General features: G+C 40.8%; 1 protein-coding gene across 2 annotated transcripts in view; it reads left to right on the top strand.

Annotated features, from left to right (window-relative positions):
• Positions 1–26,450, top strand: part of WASF2 (WASP family member 2) — a 61,143-nt gene that overhangs the window by 12,881 nt on the left and 21,812 nt on the right. Inside the window, exon 1 of one of the 2 annotated variants that reach the window (XM_054691799.1) lies at positions 6,624–6,938. The exons of the other annotated variant lie outside the window; for it this stretch is intronic. The gene's annotated coding sequence lies outside the window, so the exon portion shown is untranslated. Of the gene's footprint in view, positions 1–6,623; positions 6,939–26,450 lie in introns of those variants that run through there. 2 annotated transcript variants of the gene reach the window in all.

The following is a 26,450-nucleotide window of genomic DNA, read 5'->3' as shown; positions in this document are numbered from 1 at the left end:
TTTACTGTGTGAATTATATTCTAGTGTATGGATGTGCCACATTTATCTATGTGTTGATGAACATTTGACTTGTTACAACTTTTGACTATTATGAATAATGGTGCTGTAAATATTCACATATAGGGTTTTTTGTGTGACCTATTTTTAGTTCTTTTGAGTATAAATCTATGGGTGGATTTGCTGGGTCATATAACTCTATGTTGAGGAACTTGCACACTTATCCAAAGTAACTGCCCCATTTAACATTTTTTTTAATTATTAAAAAAATTTTTTTACATCATTGTTCATTTTTAAACAATATTTGCTCCCCATCACCCCCTCAGGTGTAGTCCCCGTGGAGTTTCCTTCCCCAGTGCACCTGTGCACCATCACCTCAGTCCCCTGTGCTCCTCCCTCCCTCCCTCTGATGCCTCTCCCACCTCCTCCCCTGCAGCATGTCTGGTTTATAATCGTCTGTTTTTGCTTTGTTGTGTTTTGTACTGTTATTATTTTTTTTTACGCTGATGTCTTATTTGGTTCCCCTATGTTTCTGCTGTAAATGAAACCATCTGATATTTTTCTTTTTCCTTCTGGCTTATTTCACTGAGCGTAATTCCTTCTAGCTCCATCCATGTTGCTGCGGATGGCATGAGTTTATCTTTTTTTGATTGCTGAATAATATTCCATTGTGTATATATACCACATCTTGATCCAGTCATCTATTTTTGGGCATTTGGGTTGTTTCCAGGTTTTACTTATTGTAAATAGTGCTGCAGTCAACATAGGGGTACAGGTGGCCTTTTGAATCAATGTTTTTGTGTCCTTTGGGTAGATCCCTAGAATCCCTGGAATTGCCAGGTTGTATGGTAGCTTCATTTTTAGTAGACTGAGGAACCTCCAGACAGCTTTCCATAGTGGTTGGACAAGTTTGCACTCCCACCAGCAATGCAGGAGAGTTCCTTTTTCACCACATCCTCGCCAACATTTGTTGTTGCTTGTTTTTTTGATATGTGCCATTCTCACTGGTGTAAAGTGGTATCTCATTGTGGTTTTGATTTGTATTTCCCTGGTTGTAAGGGATGTTGAACATTTTTTTCATATGCCTGTTGGCCATTTGCATTTCCTCTTTGGAGAAATGTCTTTTAAGTTCTGCCCATTTCTTTCTTTCTTTTTTTTAAAGATTTATTTATTTATTTATACAAGCACTGGGTACAGTCAGAAGCGCGGGAGGGTGAGAGAATTCACCAGAGCCAGAGCAGGGAGCAGAGCAGGCAGAAGGACCGAAGTACACTGCTGAGGGGAGCAGCGGGTGGAGAGGTGGCAGGAGAGGTCTGCGCGCCATGTGGGACCCTCCTCCGGTGGCCGGGGAGCTGCTGGGGATCGAACTGGTGCTGCAGAGGCTGCGGGCAGCTTCGCAACCCAGTGCTCAACCGCTGCGCCACCGGGGAGGCCCGTCTTCTGCCCATTTCTTGACTGAATTGTTTACTTTGTTTTTGTTGAGTCAAGTGAGTTCTTTGTATATCTTTGTGATTAGTCCCTTATCAGTTGAATGGAGTACAAAGATTTTTTCCCAATCGGTGGGGTGTCTCTGTTTTGGTTAATGTCTCTTGCTGTACAGAAGCTTTTAAGTTTGATGTAATCCCAGGTGTTTATCTTTTCCTTGACTATCTTTGCTTTGGGTGATGAGTCTTTAAAGATGTTATTGCAATGTATGTCTTGTAGTGTTTTACCTACCATTTTACATTTCTACCAGCAATCTATGGTTCCAATTTTTCCACATCTTCACCAATATTTTTTTTTTTTAAAGATTTATTTATTTAGGGCCACGCCGGTGAGGGTGCCACATGGCGCACAGACCTCTCCTGCTGCCCGCTGCTCTCCTCAGCAGTGTATTTCGTTGGTCTGCCTATTCTGTTCCCCACTCTGGCTCTGGTTAATTCTCTGGCTCTGGTGAATATTTATTTATAAATAAATAATTTTTTTAAAGGCATTTGGATTTCCTTCCTTTTATTTTTTTTTTTAAGATTTATTTATTTATTTATACAAGCACTGGGTACAGTCAGAAGCACGGGAGGGTGACAGAATTCACCAGAGCCAGAGAGGGGAGCAGAGCAGGCAGAAGGACAGAGGTACACTGCTGAGGGGAGCAGCGGGCGGCAGGAGAGATCTGTGCGCCATGTGGCACCCTCCTCCGGTGTCCGGGGAGCAGCTGGGGATCGAATCAGTGCTGCAGAGGCTGTGGGCAGCCTCACAACCCAGCGCTCAACCGCTGCGCCACTGGGCAGGCCCAAGAAATAAATTTTTAAAGATTTATTTATTTATACAAAAGCCAAGGTACAGGCCAGATGTGTGGGAGGGTGAGAGGAACTCACCAGAGACAGAACAGGGAACAGTACAGGCAGACTGACTGAAATACACTGCTGAGGGGAGCAGCGGGTAAGGCAGGAGAGATCTCCCACACAATGTGGGTTGTTCCACCGCTGGGGGATTGAGCCAGCACTGCAGAGACAGCTTCACAGAGCTGTACTCAACTGCCTGCGCCATCAGGGAGGCCCTCTTCATCGACATTCCTTAATCATCTTTTTTACTATGGTGAGAAGTGATAATCTTGTGTTTTGACATATATTTTCTTTTTTTTTTTTTTTTAAGATTTATTTATTTATGCATACAAGAGCTGGGGTACAGGTCAGAGGTGTGGGGATGAGAGGATTCACCAGAGCCAGCGTGGGGAGCAGAACAAGCACATTGACCGAAATACACTGCTGAGGGGAGCAGTGGACAAGTCAGGAGAGGTCTGCTGCGCCATGTGGGTTGCTCCAGGGCCAGCTGGGGGATCAAACTTGTGCTGTAGAGGCTACGGACAGCTTCATAGGTTGCATCTTAACCCCTTGTGCCACCAGGGAGGCCCTGCATTTTCCTAATAACTAATGATGTTGAACTTTTTTCATGTGTTTGGTAGCTATTTTTATATCTTCTTTGGAGAATGTATATTTAAATGGTTTGTGCATTGTTACATTGGGTTAATTCTTTTATTGAGTTGTAATTATTCTTTATATATTCTGGTTACATGTCCCTTATCAGATATACAAATATGTTCTCCTATTTCTATTGTGGGTCATCTTTTCACTTTCTTGATCTTGCCATTTAAAGCACATTAAAATTTTTCTTATGACATCCAATTAATTTCTTTCTTTGGTTCCTTGTGCTTTTAGATGTCATATCCAAGAACTATTGCCTAATGTAAGATTGAGAAGGTTTACACTGAGGTTTTCGTCTAAGAGTTTATACTTTCAGATCTTATATTTAGATGTTGACCATTTGAGTTAGTTTTTGTGTATGGTGTTTATTTTATTTATTTTTTATGATTTATTTATTTATTGGGCCTCCTCTGGTGGAGCAGCGGTTGAGCACTGGGCTGCGAAGCTGGCCCTGGCGAGGGTCCCACATGGCGCGACAGACCTCTCCTGCCCTGTCCGCTGCTCCCCTCAGCAGTGTATTTCGTCAGTCTGCCTGTTCTGTTCCCTGCTCTGGCTCTGGTGAATTCTCTCACCCTCCTGCGCTTCTGACTGTACCCAGCGCTTGTATAAATAAATAAATTAAAAAAAGAGAGATTTATTTATTTATTTATACAAGCGCTGGGTACAGTCAGAAGTGTGGGAAGGTGAGAGAATTCACCAGAGTCAGAGTGGGGAGCAGAGCAGGCAGGCAGACGGAGGACACTGCTGAGGGGAGCAGTGGGCACGGCAGGAGAGGTCTGCGCGCCATGTGGGACCCTCGCCAGCGGCTGGCGATCGAACCTGCGCAGCAGAGGCTGCAGGCAGCTTCGCAGCCCAGCGCTCAACCGCTGCGCTACCGGGGAGGCCCTGTGTATGGTGTTCAGAGGTCCGATTTAATTCTTTTGTGTGTGGTTATCCAGTTATCCCAGCACCGTTAAGACAGTTCTTTCTACATTGAATTTTCTTGCATCCTTTTCAGCTACCAGTTGACAATACATACTTGGGTTTATTTCTGGATTCTTCATTCTGTTCTATAATCAAAATTTCTTAAGTCAATACCACACAGTCTTTTTTTTTTTTTTTAAAGATTTATTTATTTATTTATACAAGCACTGGGTACAGTCAGAAGCGCGGGAGGGTGAGAGAATTCACCAGAGCCAGAGTGGGGAGCAGAGCAGGCAGAAGGACCGAAGTACACTGCTGAGGGGAGCAGCGGGTGGAGAGGTGGCAGGAGAGGTCTGCGCGCCATGTGGGACCCTCCTCCGGTGGCCGGGGAGCAGCCGGGGATCGAACCGGCCCTGCAGAGGCTGCGGGCAGCTTCGCAACCCAGTGTTCAACCACTGCGCCACCGGGGAGGCCCACCACACAGTCTTCATTACTGTGACTCTGTTGTAAGTTTTGGAATAAAAAAGTGTGAGTCCTTCAACTCGTAGTAGCTCTCCAATCTGTATTTCTACCTCTGCACCCCAGACTCAGAATTCCTGCTGGATCACTTCACCTGGATATCCCTTCTGCATCACCAACTTTTCTTTTCTTTTTCTTTTTTTTAGATTTCTTTATTTATGCATACAAGAGCTGGGGTACAGGCCAGAGATGCAGGGGGTGAGAGGATTCACCAGAGACAGAGTGGGAACAGAACAGGCAGACTGACTGAAATACACTGCTAAGGGGAGCAGCGGGCGAGACAGGAGAGGTCTGCTTCGCCATGTGAGTTTCTCTCTGGCCGGCTGGGGATCGAACTTGTGCTGCAGAGGTTGCGGATTGCTTCATAGTGCGGTGCTTAACCCCTTGCACCACCAGGGAGGCCCTGCATCACCAACTTTTCATGAACTGTTTGCTTTGGGGAACCAAGGGTTAGATTGGCATAGCTTGTTGCCTCCTTGCTTAGGAGACAATTTTTTTGGTTTAAGGATGGATTTTATATATGTGCTTCTGCTTACACTGTCTACCTCAGATGTAGTATTTCTTGTTTCTGCATGTCCAAATCCTGCCCATTTTTAATGTCCTATTATATGACACTGTTCTATGATACCTTCTGTGGCTTATCTAGCAAGGAATAAACCATAACTTCATTACTTTTTACCTTTTTTGGATTTGTGTACTTTTCTCATCTCTTCTATGACTAAGTTCCTTAAACAGAAACCATTCTTGTATCTCTGTTAGAATGCTACTAGGCCTTTGGCTTTAAAAAAAAATGTATTTATGTATACAAAAACTAGGGTGCAGGCCAGAGGTGCGGGGGTGAGAGGGTTCACCAGAGACGGAATGGGGAGCAGAACAGGTGGATCTACTGAAATACACTGCTGAGGGGAGCAGCAGGTGATATAGGAGAGGTCTGCTGCACTATGTGGGTTAGCTCCCTGGCCAGGATGGAACTTATGCTGCAGTGGCTGGTGATAGCTTGATAGCTCTGAGACTTTAACCCCTCCACCACCAGGGAGTCCCAGAATGCTAGGCCTTCGAACTTAGTAATTACTCAATAAGTACTTGTTGAGTGAAATATTGTGGATAACGTTCCTGGTGGCAGAATACTAGGTTTAATGAACTCTTGAGTTATTAATCAACCCCGTGATCTGTTTGCATAGATTTTTGTAGATTCAAGAGTTGGAAATATCCTTTGGATAAATTTTTCTCCTTAAAAAATATATAGGAAATTTCAAACATACACAGATATAGAGAGGGTGATATAATGAATTCCTATAAACCCACCACTCATCTTCAACAATTATTGACTCATGGTCAATCTTGTTTCATCTGTACTATCACCTGGTTCTCAACCCGTATTGGATTCTTTGGAAACAAATTCCAGCATCATATCATTTTTTGGTAAATAATTTCAGTATGTACCTCTAAAAGATAAAAGATAAATACTTTTATAAAACATAAACACAGGACCTCCCTGGTGGCACAAGCTGTGAAGCTGTCCGCGGCCTCTGCAGCACGAGTTTGATCCCCGGCTGGCCAGGGAGCAACCCACATAGTGCAGCAGACCTTTCCTGTCTCACCTGCTGCTCCCTCAGCAGTGTACTTCCGTCAATCTGCCTGTTCTGCTCCCCACTCTGTCTCTGGTGTATCCTCTCACCCCCCACACCTCTGGCCTGTACTCCAGCTCTTGTATGCATAAATAAATCTTTTAAAAAAAAATAAACACAGTAAATCATCAGCTATCCAGTTAATGTTCAGATTTCCACGATTACTTTTCTCTCGCTTCATCCTTGTCCCCCTTTCTTTCTAAATGCTTGGCTCATTCAAATCAGGTTCCAAAAATGTTTCATACATTGATTTGGTTTATATGACTCTTGAATCTCTCTCTTTTTTTTTTTTTTTTAAAGATTTATTTATTTATTTATACAAGCACTGGGTACAGTCAGAAGTGCGGGAGGGTGAGAGAATTCACCAGAGCCAGAGCAGGGAGAGGAGCAGGCAGAAGGACCAAAGTACACTGCTGAGGGGAGCAGCGGGCGGCAGAAGGGGTCTGTGTGCCATGTGGGACCCTCCTCTGGTGGCCGGGGAGCGGCCGGGGATCAAACAGACACTGCAAAGGCTGCAGGCAGCTTCGCAACCCAGCGCTCAACCGCTGCGCCACCGGGGAGGCCCTAAAATAAAATATTTAAAAAAAAGAAATATTCACGCTTCAAATAAAATTTAAATTTTGTAGTAGGCACATTAAAAAGGTAAGAAGGAACAGTTGAAATTCATTTGTATTTTATTAATCTAATAGTTGCAAACTATTATTATTAATGAGATACTTCTTTTTATGCTAAATCTTTGTGATTTGGCGTGCATGTTTCACTTACAGCAAATACTCATTCATACAAGCAACATTTCAAGTGCTCAGTAACTGAATAGTGACTGTCTATTGGACCCCACAGCTCTGGAGACTTGACCTGACCACGTTCCTGTTTTGGCAGCAGTTTCATTACTGTATGGAAGTGTATTTTTCCATCTGATGTCTCTCGTGTTGTAAGTGGTCATAGATAATGATTACCTAGATCCTTAATTTCATTAGATGTTTACGAAATGTTACTCTGATAATATCATTCTTTGATTTGTTAGCTGGAATACCTCAAAAAAGAAAACACTTTCCCTTATCAGCTCTTTGGTTACTCTGAGGTTTGATTTGTGTAGGAAAAGTAGGATAAATACTGATTCATTCTTTTTATCCTTTCATTTATGGCTTTTCAAAATAAGTTGATTCCCTGACATACTCCAGAGTGAATCAGTGAGTTGTGTTATTTTTTTCAAACATCATTATGAATTTAGGTTTTACCAGATTTGGTATGTTTTAATCCACTGTCGTTACTCTTTTTCATGTTCAGATTGTTCATCTAGGACTAGAGGGAGCCTCTTTAATTTGGCACCTGACTCCTTTTGTCGTAATTGCAGTGGTCTTTGATAGTGTACTTTGATTTCTGGTATAATTAGATGTACATTTCTTACCCCTTGTTCAGAGAACTGACTTTTAATGAAACCACATTATTTTCACCTTCATTTTGTAAATAGGAAAGTGAAGGTTAGAGAAGTACAGTGACTTCACCAAGGTCACAGATTTAGCAGCATAATCTGGTCTAGAACCCCAACCTTTTGGCTCTTAGTTCTGACAGTGTCATTTTTGTTCTGCTTCCTGTACCTAGTTTCTAAGACAGGTGATTAACTGCATTTGAGCTTCTACTCTTAAGCCATCAGGAGAAGACAATTTTTGTGAGTCATCATTGGAGGTGCAATCAAACCTCATTAATTTGGGCTAATCGGGGTATATCCTAGTGAGAGTACTGTATTTTTTTTTTTTAACGTGTAGCTGTTTTAATCATATAGTAGCTGAAACTAGGCTAATAGTGTTACCAGGTTATTTTGTTAGGTAGAGGTCCTTGTACCTGGTTTAATGAATAGCTGAGAATGGTGTGCAATTTAACTTTAATTGTATGTAAATTAGGCTCCTGAAAAGCATAAAAACAGCTCATTAAACATTTCTCCTTGCAATCTTATTTACACTGTTTTCTTTGCCAGTTTTTTCTTTATTAGAGTGCAGAGGTAAACTTTAGCTCAGGTGTCTCTAGTTTCAAAGGTGTAGCATATTAATAAAGTGTTGGCTTAAAGTTCGGAGAATTTTAGAAAGAATATTTGAGAATATGCAGAAGAAGAGCATCAGGAATTCACACATCTGGCAGTTTCCTCCAACCAGAAGTAAGCTAAAAGTGCTTATGTATGGCAGCTTTATGAATGCTTGTTCACTTTACCTCAAAAGTAGCATTACCCTGGGGCCTCACTCAGAGATAATTGTGTATATTAAGGGACAGGGTCCAGAGGTGTGTGAGGGCTGACTTGCCTATTGGCTTTGTGTCCCAGAGTAAGTCACTTGACCTCTTGAAGCCTTAATTTATTCATCTGTAATGAGTAGTTAAAATTGGGAGTAGTAATACATGTTTTTTACCATGCTGACTTCTTGTGATTCAAATTAGCCAATTAATCAAATGACATAGTAGATATTTATTAAATTAATGAGATGATATGAAAGTGCTTTTTTAACTAGAAACTTTGTATCAGCATAAGCATTATTAGAATAATATAGGCTTGGGGCCTCCTTGGTGGCGCAGGGGTTAAGATGCAACCTATGAAGCAATCCGCAGCCACTGCAGCAGGAGTTCGATTCCCGGCCCGCGAGGGAGAAACCCACATGGCGGGACAGAACTCTCCTGTCTCGCCCACTGCTCCCCTCAGCAGTGTACTTCGGTCTGTCTGCCTGTTCTGTTCCCTGCTCTGTCTCTGGTGAATCCTCTCACCACCCCCCCATCTCTGGCCTGTACCCCAATTCTTGTATAAAAATAAATAGATCTTTTATAAAAAAAAAGAATAATACAGGCTTGGTGCACTAATGCATACTAGTGGTCAGAAACATGACAGCAGAAGGAGATTCAAGATAACTGTTCAGAACTTTACAATCTTACTACAGTGACATACAGCCCTCACACCTCAGGAGCCTCTGGTAGCACATATCATAGTGCCACTGCTGATGGGAAGACCCTGAGTTACTGAAAAAAGGTTAAATTAAATTTAGTATATTTTGTCTAAAAATAATGGATGTGCACAATATATTTTATGAAGATTTTCAAAAAGTGTAGTGTCTAGGGCATCCCTGGTGGTGCAAGGGGTTAAGCACCGCACTATGAAGCAATTCGAAGCCTCTGCATCATGAGTTTGATCCCCGGCCGGCCAGGGAGCAACCCACATGGTGCAGCAGACCTCTCCTGTCTCGCCCTCTGCTCCTCTCAGCAGTGTATTTCAGTCCATCTGTCTGTTCTGCTCCCCACTCTGTCTCTGGTGAATCCTCTCATCCCCACACCTCTGGCCTATACCCCAGCTCTTATATGCATAAATAAATGAATCTTTAAAAAAAAAAATCCTCCACAATTTTGAATTAGGACCCTGGATTGAGGGGAATATTGCTATAGTTATCACTAGGGCAGCTGGTAGAATTTAGATACAAACTCTGTGTTAGATAATGATATTGTATCATTGTTAAATTCCCTAATATGATATATTTATTCTACAGTTTGTCCTTAAGAGACAACTCTGGAGTATTTAGAGAGAGGGCTGCCATGTCTCCAACCAATTATGAAATGGTTAAAAAAAACTAATAAAATTTAGAAATGGGGGGGGCAGGAGGTGGAGAGTTGAGAGAGAAAGATAGATAAATACAGCAAAGTATTAATTGTAAACCTAGGTGAAGGACATAGGGGAGTTGTTTGTACTATTCTTGGCGCATTTTCGCAAAGTTTGAAGTTATTTCAAAATAAAAAGAAACAACAAAAACATTTTCTGAGCTAAAGAATTTATGGAGCAAGGACTGAGATTTGAACTCAGACCATTTGGTACTAAGACGCAACCTATGAAGCAATCCGCAGCCACTGCAGCACGAGTTCAATTCCCGGCCCGCCAGGGAGAAACCCACATGGCGGGACAGAACTCTCCTGTCTCGCCCGCTGCTCCCCTCAGCAGTGTATTTCATTCAGTCTGCCTGTTCTGCTCCCCACTCTGTCTCTGGTGAATCTTCTCACCCCCCTGCATCTCTGGCCTGTACCTCAGCTCTTGATATATAAATAAATCTTTAAAAAAAAAATGACTTTTTGCCTTACATAATGAAATGTGCTTTATAGTAACAAGTCTTAATAATTACATTTTGTTTTTAATGTGTATTTTATAGTTCAAAGCTGTTAAATTTTTTTTTTTAAGAATTTTTTTTTTTAAGATTTATTTATTTATGCATACAAGAGCTGGGGCACAGGCCAGAGATGGGGGGCGGGGTGAGAGGATTCACCAGAGACAGAGTGGGGAACAGAACAGAGACTGACTGAAATACACTGCTGAGGGGAGCAGCAGGCGAGACAGGAGAGGTCTGCTTCGCCATGTGGGTTTCTCCCTGGCCGGCCTGGGGATTGAACTTGTGCTGCAGAGGCTGCAGATTGCTTCATAGTGTGGTGCTTAACCCCTTGCGCCACCAGGGGGGCTCTGTTAAATTTCTTATTCCTGCTGATTTTTCTTTAAATTCAGTGAATTGCTATATTTAAATGACTTGCTATCCTTCTTTTTAATTAATTAATTTTTTACATCTAACTTCAGTGAGACTGGCCTCTGAAATCAATTTTTACTTAATTTTAAAAGATCTTTATTTTGAAGGCAACTGCAGTTGTCAACCAAGCATTAAAAGCAGCTATTAAAATAACAAAATAACAATTGACTTGAATTATCAACTTTATATTTTTTATTTGTTATGAAAAATTATACCAACAAATGCTTTTGAGAACATGATTTGCAAGCCACTGTGATAGAAGCCTGTGCTTTAGGAACACAGACACAGTGGAATTGTGGAATCTCCGTTCTTTCTGTCTTAGATCCTTCTCTCTGCCATTATTCCTTACCACTAGTCATTTTGTCCTAATAACAATAATTTTTGTTCATTAGTTTAAGGAATACTATGTCAATTTATTTGAAAATTTAGAAAAAATGGACAAACTTCTAGTGAAAGATAATTTATCAAGATGACAAGAAAAAACAGAAAACCTTCAATTATTAAATACGTTAAGGTTTCGTTAAATAACTTTTCCAACAGAAAACACCCTGCCCAGATAATATCCACGGGAACTTCAAGATACAACTTAAGGTTTTAGAATCATTTATAAATTCTATTTTTCCATGCTCTTGTGCCCCCTTACAAAGATTACTGGTTTACATTTTCAATTCCTGGCCTTCTTGACTTGGGTCCCTATTAAGAGGACCTAATTGTCGCATTTTATTTATTTATTTCTCTATCTATTTATTTTTGAAGATTTATTTATGCAGTCAAGAGCTGGGGTACAGACCAGAGATATTGGGGGAGGGGCGGGTGTGGTGGTGAAAGGATTCACCAGAGACAGAGTGGGGAACAGAACAGGCAGACTGACTGAAATACACTGCTGAGGGGACCAGCGGGCGAGACAGGAGAGGTCTGCTGCACCATGTGGGTAGCTCCCTGGCCGGCTGGGGATCAAACTCATGCTGCAGAGGCTGCGGATTACTTCATAGTATGGTGCTTAACCCTTTGCACCACCAGGGAGGTCCTGTCACATTTTGTTTTTTTATTAGCCCCTTCTCCCTTTCTCCTTCCTTGCTTTTTTCCTGTAGGGTTTTTTTTTGTTTGTTTGTTTTTGTTTTTTTTGTGGTACCCTCGCCAGCGGCCGGGGAATGAACCAGCGCTGCAGACGCTGCGGGCAGCCTCGCAGCCCAGCGCTCAACTGCTGTGCCACCAGGGGAGGAGGCCCTCCTGTTTTTTTTTTTTTTTCAACTTCTTAGCAAGAGTTAGAAAGGACCTTTCCGTTGTTTAGAATTTTTTTTCCTCAACAGATTCTGTTCCTCTTTCTGTCCTCTTACCCAATATTTTATGAAGGCTTGATGGGTGACAGAAGGATAGCTCAATACCATAGGGCTTGAAAGATAGTACCTTCCCTCAGAGAGCTCACTGTCTGTCCTTGTTGCAACTGTAATAAGGTGTGGATGCTATAATAGAGAAATAACAGCGTGCTATTGAAACAGAGGGCCTGATTAATTCTTTGTGGGAAGCAGGGAAATGATGGTGGCTTCATGGAAGCATTACGTTTGCATTGGGTAGGGAAGGATTAATAAATTTCAAGAAGCAGGGGAAAAAAACGAAAAAAGATGGGTATACCAGGAATTGGGCAATGTCTAGAGAGAAATCACAGAGGCATAATAAGTGTACAGGCCCTCTGAGGTGAGCTATAGTTGGAGTGTATAGTATTGGAATAGTGTGGCCAGATAAGAGACCAAAAAAGTATGTTGATAGCAAATGTAAAAGGTTTTAAATAGCACATATTTGTTGTGATCATCCCTCTGACTTTCCTTAATCCTAAAATCCCTGTCTTACCTTCTAGATGAGAAATTTCATGTCTGCCTCTGTGTCAGTTAAGAGGAGCAGGTTCAGGTGGAGGGAGCAGGTTCAGGTGGCTGAGATTTGGTTATACAGTTTTACCTTTTGGTGCTGTAAGACACCAGTCTTCTGGTTAATTTTTGGAGGGCAGCATACTGAATGATTTCCAGCCATTTCAGAGAAGGGGCTTTCAGAGAAGGGGCTTAATCTTAGTACTTTAGAAAAGTAAAATGGGGCCTCCCCTGGTGGCACAGGCAGTTGAGTGCCACGCTGTGAAGCTGTCCGCAGCCTCTGCAGTGCTCCTTTGATCCCTCCTGTCGCGCCCGCTGCTCCCCTCAGCAGTGTATGTCGTCAGTCTGCCTGTTCTGTTCCCCACTCTGTCTCTGGTGAATCCTCTCACCCTCCCGCGCATCTGGTCTGTTTCCCGGCTCTTGTATAAAATAAATAAATAAATCTTTAAAATAAATAAATAAATAAAATTTTTTAAAAAAAGGAAAGAAAGAAAAGTAAAACATAGGGCCTCCCTGGTGGCACGGGGGTTAAAGTCTCAGTACAATCAAGCTATGTATGATCAGCCACTGTGGCATGGATTTGATCCCCCCCCCCCATCCCACTCCCACCCCCAAGCCAGGGAGCTGACCCACATGGCACAGCAGTCCTCTCCTGCCTCTCCTTCTGCTCCCCTCAGCAGTGTATTTCAGTAGATCTTCCTGTTCTGCTCCCCACTCTGTCTCTGGTGAATCCTCTCACCCTCCACACCTCTGGCCTACACCCCAGTTCTTGTATGCATAAATAAATATTTTTTAAAAACCCCAAAAGTATAGATACTAAAGAACTGAGGGAGGATTCATGATACCTGATTTGGTCTAGTTTCCCCTTAGTTCTGCTTGCACACATAAACACATTTTTAAGAATGTAAAACTGAGGTACATAGAAAGTAATTTAATTGTTTAACAGAGCAAGCTTATCAGTGACAACCTGATTTCAAGCCAAGTATAGAGCACTTTCTATCATCTTATATTGTAGCTCTCCCTTTATGTAGATTCTCTTGATCAATTAGAAGTGCTTCTTTGACTTCTGCCTCAGTCTTTCACCCTTTTATGTAGTATGTTCTCCAGCTGCTGCCAGAGAGAGCTTTCTAAATGCAAATCCAATCATGTCACTCTCTGGCCTCTATCTTAAATAGTTCCCAATAGCCTTTAGCACACTCCAAGTGCTGTAGTGCAGCATACAGGGCTCTCTGTGCCTCGGCTTCTGTCTGCCTTATTAGCTTCATCACTCATGACTTCCTGCACTTCAGCCATACCAAGCTATTTGCTGATCCTGGAACACTGTTTGCCTCTGCACACACAGCTTCCTCCACCTGAACCTGCTCCTCTTAACTAATCTTATTGGTCCTTGCAGACTCCATTTCTTAACTGACTTCCTTGACCCCCAGCCCAAGGATACCTCCATAACACCTTGAACTTAATATTTTTGGTTACACTTTTCACAGAGTACTATTGTTCCCTTTATTTATTTATCTCCTTCAGCAGCTTTTAAACTTTGCAGCAGTAGTGTTGAGTCCCCAGTGTGCGGCACAGAGTTGAGTGCATAAGTTTCATTGAATGAGTAAATAAATGAATGAATGAACAAATAATTGAGTATCACTTTATACAAATCCCACATATAGTTTAAAGTTGTCATTTGTTTCTAGATTCTCACTAGCTCTATTCATATTTATAAAGGAAAGGAGCGAGGGAAAGAAACAAGGAAAGGAAAATAGGCAAGAAGCGGGTAAAGTAGTGAGGGGAGGAAAGTAAAAAGCTAATTTGGGAGGGAAAAGAAAGGTTCAGACTTATTAACATTTTAGGCCAAGTGCCTGGAGATTTTAATGACAGCCTGGATTTCTTTCAAGCCTTGGACATGTGCTAATTTTCATGACTTACCCTATTCTGACCTTCCTTAGCTTTTTTGGAAATTTGTCTCCTTTGGCTGATAGCTTTATCATTTTTCTCTCTTTACGTTAGACAGTGAGAGCTTTAAGGTGCATGAATAACGGAGATGGCAGGAAGCTCATGTTAGTTTTTAATTTTTAAATATCTCAGTGTGCTTTGTATCAGATTGGATCCCCAATCATTTCCTAGCACTTGGAAAATGTGTGTAGATCTCTCTTAAGATCTGCTGAGCTACCTTGAATCTTAATTCTAAAACAGTTGTTGATCTTGGACTATTCAGATTGGTTTCTCTTCCCTTGGGAAGCAGTGCTCTAAGACTGGGGGAGTTCCAGATACTCACCCATCCTCACCTTCTTGAAGTGCTCAAGAGTCACTGCTGTGGCTTCATTCATTTGTTAAATATTTGTTGACATTCTCTCTGTGACTAGCTTGGTGGTAGGTACTAGAATTAGAGATGATGGGTCACTTGCCTCTGAAAAGTCATAGCCTAGTGGAAAAACAAGTAAGAAAATCAGTCATCGGAATGCAGGGTAATGGGGTAGGCATGCACAGGGTGTTAGGGAAATTTAAAGAGTGGGGATTGGGAAGGCACCAACCTCCTTTGGGGCAAGGCATGTCAAAGATATTTCACTTGGACTCAGTCTTGGAAGATTTGGCGGGAGTTGTGGATGGTAAGATTTGAGCAAAATATGGAGACAGCAGAGAACACTGTGCAATGGGGGACCATGGAAGGTCTGTGGGACTGCAGGGGAAGAGTGTGTGCATGTGAAGATGGCACAGGAGATGAAGATTGGAGATACAAAGGGACCATATTGTGAATGATCTTTTGTTTTCCTAAATGAAAGAGATTATCAGTAGAAGTGCATTTATTTGTCCAGTGTTAAGATATTTAGTGTTTCTCTTACTGTGTTCTCTTGAGCAACTGTGTTTTATTTCTTTGATTTGTTCTTTTTTATGATAACTGAATTTTGGAGCTCTCTTTCTTTTTATGCTTTAGGTGACTCTGCTTTGAGTACCATCTAGTCAAACCCCACACGCAGGCATTGTGGGATGGATGATGCATTGCTTTTAAGGCAGCTTGGAAGGAGGAGACTTTAAATGACCTTCAAAGACTAGTGTCAGACCCCCATGTCAATGTCACTACAATTCATGCATGCATCGGAGAGTGGGAAAGGGAACTTAATTATGGAGGAGGGGAATTGTAACCCTACTTGAATGGGTAGTTCAAAGTCCTGGGCCCGCCCCTTAGTCTCAAAAAAGGACTTTCTTACATTTGCTGCCAAAGAGGTCATAGGGAGAGCCCACATAAATACTATCCTCCCTCTGGATATGTGAGCCAGTCTTATTCTTTTGCTTCCACAGGTGCAGGATAGATTCACCAAATAGTGTTCTGATCTCCATTGAACAGAATTTGGCATCTTATTGTCCTTCTTCGGAAAATCAATCCTTTAAAAGGATGAAACATGGCAATTTTAGGTCAGCAGGCATTTAAAGACACCTTTTTAACTTTCAGGGGTTGGCCTAATAAGATATATTTTGTACAAAAATACCTGTGTTATCAAGGCCAAACTTGAATCATTTAAATCTTGAAAGGGGCTTAGTTTTACCTGTTAAATTACTTGTTGTCTTTTAATGGCACTGACCTTCTGGAGAACCGTGATAATCTGGAAGATATCAGTCTCCACTCCTTCTGCTGACCTTTGGTGGCTGTTCAAAATCCACTATAGTGTTTGGGATATGGGAACTAATAGTGACCCATATCACTATCCTTTCAGACCATAGGTCTCTTTCCATAGCTAGACTGATGACAGCAGAAACCAACCTTATGTGGTGAACAAGTGCTCAGCATGGCTGCAGTTGGAATGACCAAAAGAGTTAGTGACAGTCAACCTCCTCTGTTTGTTTTGGGGGATGATATCTGTGAGGCAGAGCTGTACCTTTAGCTCATTAATCCAGGGTCTGTGTGGAAAAATCTATTCAGTGAAATACTTGAAAATTGCTGAAAGCACATGATGCTTCTTAGTACTTTAAGTAGGACTTTCCTTCTTTGGGGGGGAAGTACTGTACAACGTGGCCAGTTGTTACCTGTACAACACATGAATTCTTGCTATTCCTAAAATTTAGAAAAAGTTATTAATTTTTCTAAATACATGTTCATATCTTAAAACATTTTTAAGCAACACTGATATATTTTGGTAGGAGGTAGAAAAAGAAAGCTTAGTCTTCTTAATTCTTCATCTGTGTACGCCTTTTCCCTCCTTTTTAGTAGAAGTTCCTTATTGTACAGACCATGGCATAACCCATTTTTAAAGCAGTTCATAGTGATTTAACTATACAATTTATTTGCCCTTGGTCACCAAGAAAGAGTAAAAATCAAAAAAATCAGATGTTTGCTGAGGGAAAACGTCATAATAGCAGCTGAGGAGCTAGAAATCCGAGACCAACACTGCTTGCGGGTGGTCTCAGGGAACTGTGATTGGTAGTAATAGAATAGAAATACAGTCATGGAAAATTTAGGTTACTGTACCAAAGACATACTTCTAATGAATTTTGGATTGGAATTGTCTAAGTAAAGCTTTAGTGATGATTGGAATGCCACAGAATTCATCTCTTGACTTTTTGTCCCATGAAGGCATTAGAATTTAAAGCAGATCCTTTAACATGATTTATGGCAGACAAGAAATACCAGTTCAGTTAGGGCAGGTGGTGTTTAATTACCCCTTCTAAGGGAGAGTTGGCTGTACCCACTAAATTTGTTTGTGGGTGTAATCACAACAAAGGTCCATAAAGTAAAGCTTTGCATATGTATATGTGAGACATCAGTTTCTTGTATTTTCCTAATGTCAAAGGTTAATTTAAAATATTAATGCCGAAAAGATTAATTTAAGATATTAAATCTACTAGGCAAGAATACATGTACATATTGTAATTACTTCCTTTTACAATTAAGGTAATTGGATTATATTTAATGAGCTATTTACATTTAATAATTAAAAAAGACTTATCTTTTCAGTATTCCCCATATGCAGAAAGAAATGGGGGAAAACTTACTTCTGATGTAATTATCTTTACTTGGGCTAAAAGGGAAAAACAACCGTGCTTTTTAGAAAAAGTGTCAGAAGATTATTTCAAAATATACATATAGAGTTGAGGAATTACCCATAGGAATGTGTTTTGGTCCATTGTAAAAAAGGATGAAAGATTGGGTGCTTTAAAAAAAAATCCCCAGTGACAGGGTTTGATGAGCTGAACAGCACACAGAGAAAAAGTGATTCTCAGGGACCCTGTAGATAAAAGTAACCCGTCAGAAGTGATGGAACCCCAAATGCCTAGCTGTTTGAAAACAGGAGTTTATTTGAAAAGCAGTAGCATCTGAACATGTTATCTGAGGCTGGCACTTTAAATGAGCCAGTGTTTATGTTGTTTAAAGTGAAAGATGTGAAGCCCCTGAGCAGCTGGCTAAAATTGGGTGTAGAGAGGGAGAAAGCAGTGTGTTATCCTCATTAGCACTATTTCAATTCTAGGGTAAATAAGGCAAGAAGACTTTCCTGTGTTAGCATGTAGCCTTTTTTCGAGAGAGAAGAAACTAGTCTGGGGTTTGGTATACTTTGTATATGAAAATGAGAAATATGGGTGTATTTGTCTAATTTCTTGGTTTGGGTGTTTTGTGAAGCATCATTGCATTGTCATGGGGACAGCATAAACTTTGGGCACAGGACTGGGTTTAAAAACTGACTGTGACTTTGATAAAGTTTCAGAACTATTCCAGCTTTAGTTTTCTCATCAGAGAATCCCAGAATGCTACTACTTACCTTGCAGAAGTGTTTTGCGGATGAAGGATATATATTATTAAAGATATATATTATTAAAGATATATATTATTAGGATATATAGAGATATCTATATCTGTATATTATTAAAGATATATAGATATATCTCTATATCTCTATATAAAGATATAAGAAAACGTGAGTAAATGCCTGGCACATTTTAGAAATCCAAATATTTATTGAGCAGACACTATAGGATACAGAGAACTTTTAAGAATCTCACCCTTAGCTCCAGATAGTTACTACTGCTGCTACTACTTCTGTTAGGTTGAAAGATATTTTATTTTTGGGCCTCCCCGGTGGTGCAGCGGTTGAGTGGTGGGCTGTGAAGCTGCCTGCAGCCTTTGCAGTGCCGGTTCAATCCCCGGCCACAGGCAAGGGTCCCACATGGCGCACACCTCTCCTGTCGTGCCAGCTGCTCCCCTCAGCAGTGTCCTCCATCTGTCTGCCTGTTCTGCTCCCCACTCTGGCTCTGGTGAATTCTCTCACCCTCCTGCGCTTCTGACTATACCCAGTGCTTGTATAAATAAATAAATAAATCTTTTTTTTTTTTAAGATATTTTATTTTTCCGTTCCTGTATTGAAAGAATTGTACACTGCAAAAATCTGCACTACAAAATACAGTGTAGGGCCTCCCTGGTGGCGCAAGGGGTTAAGACACAACCTATGAAGCTATCCGCAGCCACTGTAGCACGAGTTCAATCCCTGGCCAGGGAGCTACCCACATGGCGCAGCAGACCTCTCCTGACTCGCCTGCTGCTCCCCTCAGCAGTGTATTTCAGTAGATCCACCTGTTCTGCTCCCTGCTCTGTCTCTGGTGAATCCTCTCACCTGCACACCTCTGGCCTGTAGCACAGTTCTCGTATGCATAAATAAATAAATCTTTAAAAAAAAAATACAGTGTAGTGACTGCCATAAAAGAAGTTTGGCTTGCTTCTTTGGCACTTTTGGAGAGGGAGAAATGACTTTAGTCTAGAAGAGTCAAGGAAGGCTTCTTAGAAGTGGTGACATTTGCCTTGGGACTTTAAGATGAAAGGGTTTGGTTTTGTTTTTAAGAAATACCACAATCTAAATAATAGTCCCTTTGAGACTATTTTGCTTTCAAAGTAAATTAAGTAAAAATACTGAATTGACTCTTGACTGTAATTTGGAAGACTGATACCCTATGTCTTAATCCCTAAAATTGGCATAAGATAAGCAGAGACCATCCATTCCTTTCTTAGCATGTCTCCATACTCCTAGAGAGCCTGTCTCAGGAGATAGAGACCCACCTACTACCAGGCCTCCACTGAGACTAAAGATAAGAGGACCAATTAGGAGAGCCCTTTATATAATGCTCAGTGCTGTTTCATTTGACCTGTTCTCCTTAGATTATTTCATCACCCGTATGAGGTGATTCCAAACATATTTAGCATTCCTTTGAATTTGTAATAATGAGAGTTACTTTAGTGCCTACTGGATACTAAACACCCCTCTGGAGGCTTACTTCATTTTATCCTTGGGACCATTCTTTTCCCCCCATTTTACAGATGAGAATCAAAGAGATTAACCAGCCCAAGGTGATACAACTAGTGGCTCAGAAAATTCTTGATTCATTTGACTATAAACTTGCCTTTCTTTCTTTTTTTTTTTTTTTTTTAAGAATTATTTATTTATGCATACAAGAACTGGGGTGTAGGCCAGAGATTGTGGGGATGAGAGGATTCACCAGAGACAAAGTGGGGAACAGTACAGGCAAATCTACTGAAATACACTGCTGAGGGAGCAGCAGGCAAGACAGGAGAGATCTGATGTGTCATGTGGGTAGCTCCGTGGCCAGGATCGAACTCATGCTGCAGTGGCTGGCAATAGCTTGATAACGCTGAGACTTTAACCCCTGTGCCACCAGAAATGCCCTAAACTTGCCTCTAGATTTGCAAAGCCATATTGATATTTTAATGTGTTAAGAACCTATGTGTGAATAGTATTTAAAATAGAAATTTCTGCCATTCTCAGTTGTGATCATTCAAAAAATTATGTGTGTATTCACATGTTATTTGCCTTGCTTTATTGTTTCATTTTAGAACACTTACTTTTTCTCTGTTGTTCCTTTTAAAGGTATTCCATATTAAAAACCTTTTGAAGATAAATTGAAATTAATCTAATCTGAACAATTTTACAATAACTCTGTGATGGAGGCCTGGTAGAACTGAAGTGGAAATCATTCCTGACTTAAACAGGATCATGGGGCTGTCTGGATGTATATTCTTACCATGGAGCAGGTTGGGGGAATCCCAGGCAGGGCACGTTAGACTTGCTGAACTGAAAAGACAGAGATTGTAGTTCACGAAAGGCTGAGGCAGCTGGAAGCTGTGGATTGTTGTGGAAAGGAAGGAGTTATGCAGAAAAATTGCTCTGGAAATCTCTTCTAGGTCCCTGTGCATCTTTGCAGACCACACACATGCCTGGGATCAAACCCCTGGACAGAAAGGTGTTGGATTCCCTACCAGCCAGAGTGGAGAGCCCATGATGCTCACCAAGAGCATGCAAGTAAAGATTGCAGAAGTGCAGCGTCTTTGTACTGGGGCTCAAGTATCAGAAGAGTAAAGGCTACTCTGTACCCACCCTAACATAGTTTCAAAACCAGCTTCAGGTATAGGACTGAACCGGATGTCAGAACACAGCCCAACACTCTGGAAAGGAAGACAGCAATGCTAGATACTCAGTGTTGTAAAATCCCATTGTCTACCATCCAATCAAAAGTTACCAGATCTTCATGAAAGTATGGTCCGTAAGTAGGGGAAAACTCAGTATGTAAAACCTCAGAAATGATAGAAATAATGGAATTAGCACACAAGGATATTAAAGCAGCTTTTATAACTTTGTTCAAGTGCATAAATGAAAACACGAACATACTAATTAGGAGGTATATATTTTAGCCTTACAAATAAATAGTGGAGTATTGTTCCAACCTCTCTCACTTTTATTGTCTTTGGTCTGATGCTGTTGATGGTTTGGTAAAATTTGAATAATCTCTTGTCTGAGTTACATAATCATAGCATTTTAAGGTTGGAAAGAACTTTTAAAGATCATCTAATACTATAAAAAAGAAATACTATATTTCATTGATTCTGCAATATACATTTCCCCCACATTTTAATATATCTTGAATCATAATGTATCTGACAATCAGTGGCATCTTAGATTTGATGAAATATGCAGCAAGAGCCTTTTGGAATTGTGACTTTTCCATAAATTCTTAGTGATAGAGTTCAAGACTTCTGCTTGTTTTACTCCGAACTGGAAAACCTTCCCCTCTTTATTCTTTCAGATCTTTAGTCCAGAAAGTATATACAGTCCCTTCAATTCTTTTTCATCCTTTCTGTTGTCATCATTGACTGTATCATTCATTCAATAATTGAACTTCTATTTATTTGCTATATTATTAACTGTGACTTTTTCTGTCTCAAATTATTAGCTCTTGGAGTCAGGGAGAGATTTAAATATTTCTTTATGTCTACTTGAGAAATATTCATTGATTGGTAAGGGTACTACAATTAGTAGTTTACTATTAATACATCCTGAACCTTGTTAATAGTGTTGTTTAATGGTTAAGAGAACCACATGTGAAACATTTAGAACAGTGCCTGGCACACAGTTTAGTGCTACATAGATGTAAAATAGTACTTCTTCTACTACTGCTACTGCTGCTGCAACTATTGTTGCTACTGCAATCTCTACTACTATAATTGTAATTATCTGTTCTGTGCTAGGTGCTGTGTTAAGCATTTTATACTTGAACTATTTCATTTTTCCCCCACAACAACCTTACAAACTAGGAGTCATTACACTCATTTAATAGATAAAGAAACAGAAATTTGACTGCTTGTCAAGGTCCCGAAGCTAAATGTTCACAATAGTGGATTGAAATCCTTTCCTTTCTCTTTGGTAATGTCCATTCTCTTGCTGTTCTGTGCCACTGCTTATCACAGTGGCACTGGGCTTTGGTAAATGTCCAGTAAACTGAGAGTAGAAAGAAAGAATGGGTGCTTACTGTCCCCTCTGCTCAAGGACTTTTCCTTATAAATTGCATGTTTTGAGTGTGACTAGACCTTGTGAGAGGAAGTGGATGTACAGCTGCCCTTTGCTGCTGACTCTTAGTTGCTAGCTGCTTGGCTCTTGGTGACAGATGAGTGTGTGACACTTTTTCAGGAATGAATTCTTGTTATTCTGGCAGAATAGGATAGTTGATATGGAATTGCATGGCAGTTTGTTCTATAACTGTACTCCCTGGTGGTCAGATGTAGTTGTGATTGCTAGGTCTCTCCTTGCCTAGGTTGGAGTATTAACAGTCACATCCAGGACAGCTGCTTCTGCCTATTCCATGACCACACAGTGTGTTTGTATATTATCCTAGAGCTGTCAGCGAAACATTTTGCTGAATTTCCTTTTTTGTTGTTGCTCTGCATCTCCACACACACCCCATCCCCTGCCCCCCCCCCCCCCCCCGCCCGGCCTTTCTCAATTGTGTAAAGTCAGTTTCTTTTTTGGCCTTTCCATCCCAGAAAGGGAGCAGTTACTGCAGAGAGAAATTTGAAATACAAAGTGAGGCATCATGGAGATTTAAATGAATGGTTAGACGTCTAGCAGGATGAAATGAGGCTTAGTTGGTGCCTGATGTGTGATCCAGCTCTGATGATCTCTTTCCTCCCTCATTTTCAAACCTGTCTCTGTATCTACTCCACCAGTGGCTTCTCCAGCCCCTTGTATATAATCTAGTTCAGTACTCACTGCTACTTGCAGGAATCAGAAAAAAAAAAAAAAAAAGATTACAGCCTGTCCCCACCTCTTTACCCACAAGTAAGGCTGTAGAGTGGTATTAGACACCCTTCCATAAAAAACATCTGTGTGTTCCTGTATGTTAACATATGCTGGGGCTGCCTTCCTGCCAGGTACTCAAGCCCAGGTACTCAAGCCCACTTAGAGAGGAGTGCATTTTGTGTCTGTCTTATCTCAGATTTTGGGCCACCATCAACTGGAGATTACTTTCTTCTGTCATTGGCTATAAATAAAAAAGAAAGCTCTTTAAAATGAAGAACATTTTAAATGTTCTGAGCTTCTGTGAATTAATGACATGTCTGGTAATTTTGTGAACATTTTTGTTGAGGTTTATTACTTTGATTGTCATTGTTTTGTGTGTTGGTGTTTGTTTTCAGAACAACCTCAGTGTTTTTCATGTTAAACTCCTATGTGAATTTAATGCTCAATTGGTGACTGTAACTAAAAGAAATCTGATCTTGGAGTACTTACAAATATTAGGGATTAGTGTTCTTTATTTCTCAGTAAAATAATTTCCAATTTATATTTATCCATTCTGCGTAAAAGCAGGCCCTTTTAGATGGAGTATTTGGAATATTCCAAACTATTCCATTTTGATGAATTGGGTATTGCTAGAACTTGGCATTCAGTTGGAAAAGTAAAATGAACTCGGTGCCTGTGACTTAAAAGTCATCAATGATAACATTGTAGACCTTGTATAATTTTAAGTGTGTCCGTAACAGAGAATGTGGGCAAATTGTAGATAAAAGAAATATTTTATGTAGATAAGTCTTTTCTTTGGCACTCAGAATACCTTGCAAACAAAATCTTAGTTTCAGTCTGACATCTTAGTGAGGCTGCCGTGGAAGCTGCTGCTCTCCAAGCTTTGCAGTGCCACCCAAGGATGATAGGGAAAAAGTTGCTGGAAAGACAAAGACCCAGTGAACTCTGGGGGCAAGGCCAAAAAGCAGCAGTGGTCCAAGGTAAAGTTCAGGACCAGCTCAATAACCTGGTCTTGTTTGGCAGAACCACATGTGACAACCTCGGTAAGGAAGTTCCCAACTATGTGCTCCTAATCCCAGCTGTTGTGTCTGAGGCTGAAGATTCGTGGTTCGTGGTGGCCAGGGCAACCCTTCGGGGGCTCCCTAATGTAGGACGTACCACAGAGCACAAATCATTTCCACCAGCAACACCAAGGGTGGAGATACTCCAGCTTCTGGTGAAGATGCATGAATAGGTCCCACCAACTATACATTTTGAAAAAGAAGACTTTATTAAATTTTTTAAAAAATTGGACAGCTTTTTCCTATGAAAAAGCTAATTTTGACCATTTACGAGGTAGTTTCCTATAGAATAGTTGACACTATAAGAAACTGATTTTGAAGGTAAAATTGATCCCTCAATTTTAGCTTTAAGAGCAAAGATATGATTAGAGTTTGGAGAGTAAGAAAGATAAGAACAAAAGGTAGTACTACCCCCCACCCCCCCCCCCCAAGATACTGAAAAATTACGGAATTAACAGGCATGAATGGTCCTGGAGGGATGTCTGGTGTGCTCCAGGAGTAAAATAGCAGCATTTAGTCTGCTTTCCCAAAACCAAATCAGGTCAAGAAGAAGCCATATTTTATTGAATATCAGTCCATAGCTTGTGTCATTCCTTTATGAAATTAGACATTTTCTTCTGGTTTTAGATAACAATTATGCCTTCTTTCTTGGTTCTCCCCCAGTCAGCGACTTTTACTGTCTTCACTAGGAACTCCATTTCTGTCTTGCTAGCTCTTTTGGACATTAGTGAAGTAAACTGATTTGTCAATAATTCCTTCTATTTAGAGAGAGTCTGAGTATATTCATAAGTTCAGACCCATCCTGTATTTCAACAGGAAGTGGGTGGCTCCTTAGTCTATAGTGAGGTATTCCTACTTGTGGTTGTTGCATGGCAGTGATGAAGATAGTAAATCCATACTTCTTTAAACATTTTAGTAGATGACCTAGATTTCAATAAGCCTGTATGTTGTCTGTCATTTTGAAGTCAAATGATTATTTGACTTTCCAGTTGAAACTGAATGCATATTCTTTGTGGAATGCATATTCTTTCACATAAAGAAGTTAATATCTTAAGGGCCTCCCTGGTGGCGCAAGGGGTTAAGATGCAACCTATGCAGCTGTCCGCAGCCACTGCAGCATGAGTTCGATCCCTGGGCAGCCAGGGAGCTACCCACATGACACAGCAGACCTCTCCTGACTCGCCCGCTGCTCCCCTTAGCAGTATATTTAAGTAAATCCGCCTGTTCTGTTCCCCCACTCTGTCTCTGGTGAATCCTCTCACCCTCCCCGCACCTCTGGCCTATGCCCCAGTTCTTGTATGCATAAATGAATAAATCTTTAAAAAAAAAAAAAAAGAAGTTAATATCTTAAAAGAGGAAACTGGTCTACAAAGTAAAGCACTTCTCATATGCCCCCATCCAAAGTGCTGTTAACTATAGAACAGTGGGAAATGGTGAAGTGAAAGCAGAAGTCCTAATTGCCACACATACAACATCCCCATATGTTCTCATCCCCTGCTACTGCTGATCAACATTTTGGGGGTTTGTTTCAAAGAGGAACTAACTTGAGAAGCATTCTGTTGTTATGGTTATTGCTGTAACGCAGATATACTTACTTTTGGATATGACTGTAAAAATCTGCAGGTTTACCAGTGACCAGGACTCTAAATGAAGCATTGTTTATTAATTCATAGTAAACAGCTAGTAGTAAACATCATTGCCAGAATGAACGGTCTTCTGTCCTGGAAAGAACAGAATCAGAGTGTGGGTACAGATGTGCCATCCTCCTTGTGCACAGCCTTCCCTTATTGCCTTCTTCCACCCTCCTAATCCCTACTCTCCCCTCAACCCAATCCTGCCCCAGGCTATTAGGATCAGAGTTGTGGAATTCAAAGTATAGGGTAGATGTCAAAGTCGTCTTCTGACTGTACACTGAATAAATGCAGTACGTAAATATTCCATAACTTCACTATACACACTTGTGGAGTCTTATTGTTTGAAGGACCTGAAAGAACAAAGTATGACTGAAAAAGAACTGTGGTGATTTTATGAAGACGGTGCATTCTACTTTCTCGTGTATCTAAAAATACGTTTTCAGCTGAGAACCTCTACTTTCGTTTATTTCTTCACTTTCTCCTAATTTCTGGCACTGGCACTGGGATTTAGCTCATTTGATAGTCTTAATAAAGAAAAACACATTTTATCATTTTGAATATAACTTACAAAACTATCAAGAGAGCAGCAAATAGGGCTGAAGGACTGGACTCACCCCTGTAATCTGTCTGCGTTCTCAGTTCATATTTGCTCTTGCTGTGATGGGCTCTCCGTTTCTGTTGTCTCCGTCTTAGCCTGTGAAGAGTTTCCCAACTGGTGTTCTTACCTCCAGCTTTATCCTGCCCAAATATAACTTCTTGCTTCTGGTAGAATTATTAGTCTAAAATGCAAATTTG

This window comes from Talpa occidentalis, unplaced genomic scaffold (assembly GCF_014898055.3).
Source record: "Talpa occidentalis isolate TD23 unplaced genomic scaffold, MPIMG_talOcc4v2.1 talOcc4.9, whole genome shotgun sequence".
NCBI classification, from domain to species: domain Eukaryota; kingdom Metazoa; phylum Chordata; class Mammalia; order Eulipotyphla; family Talpidae; genus Talpa; species Talpa occidentalis.
Note: the sequence above shows the minus strand (reverse complement) of the source record. Positions and strands in the feature narration are given on the sequence as shown.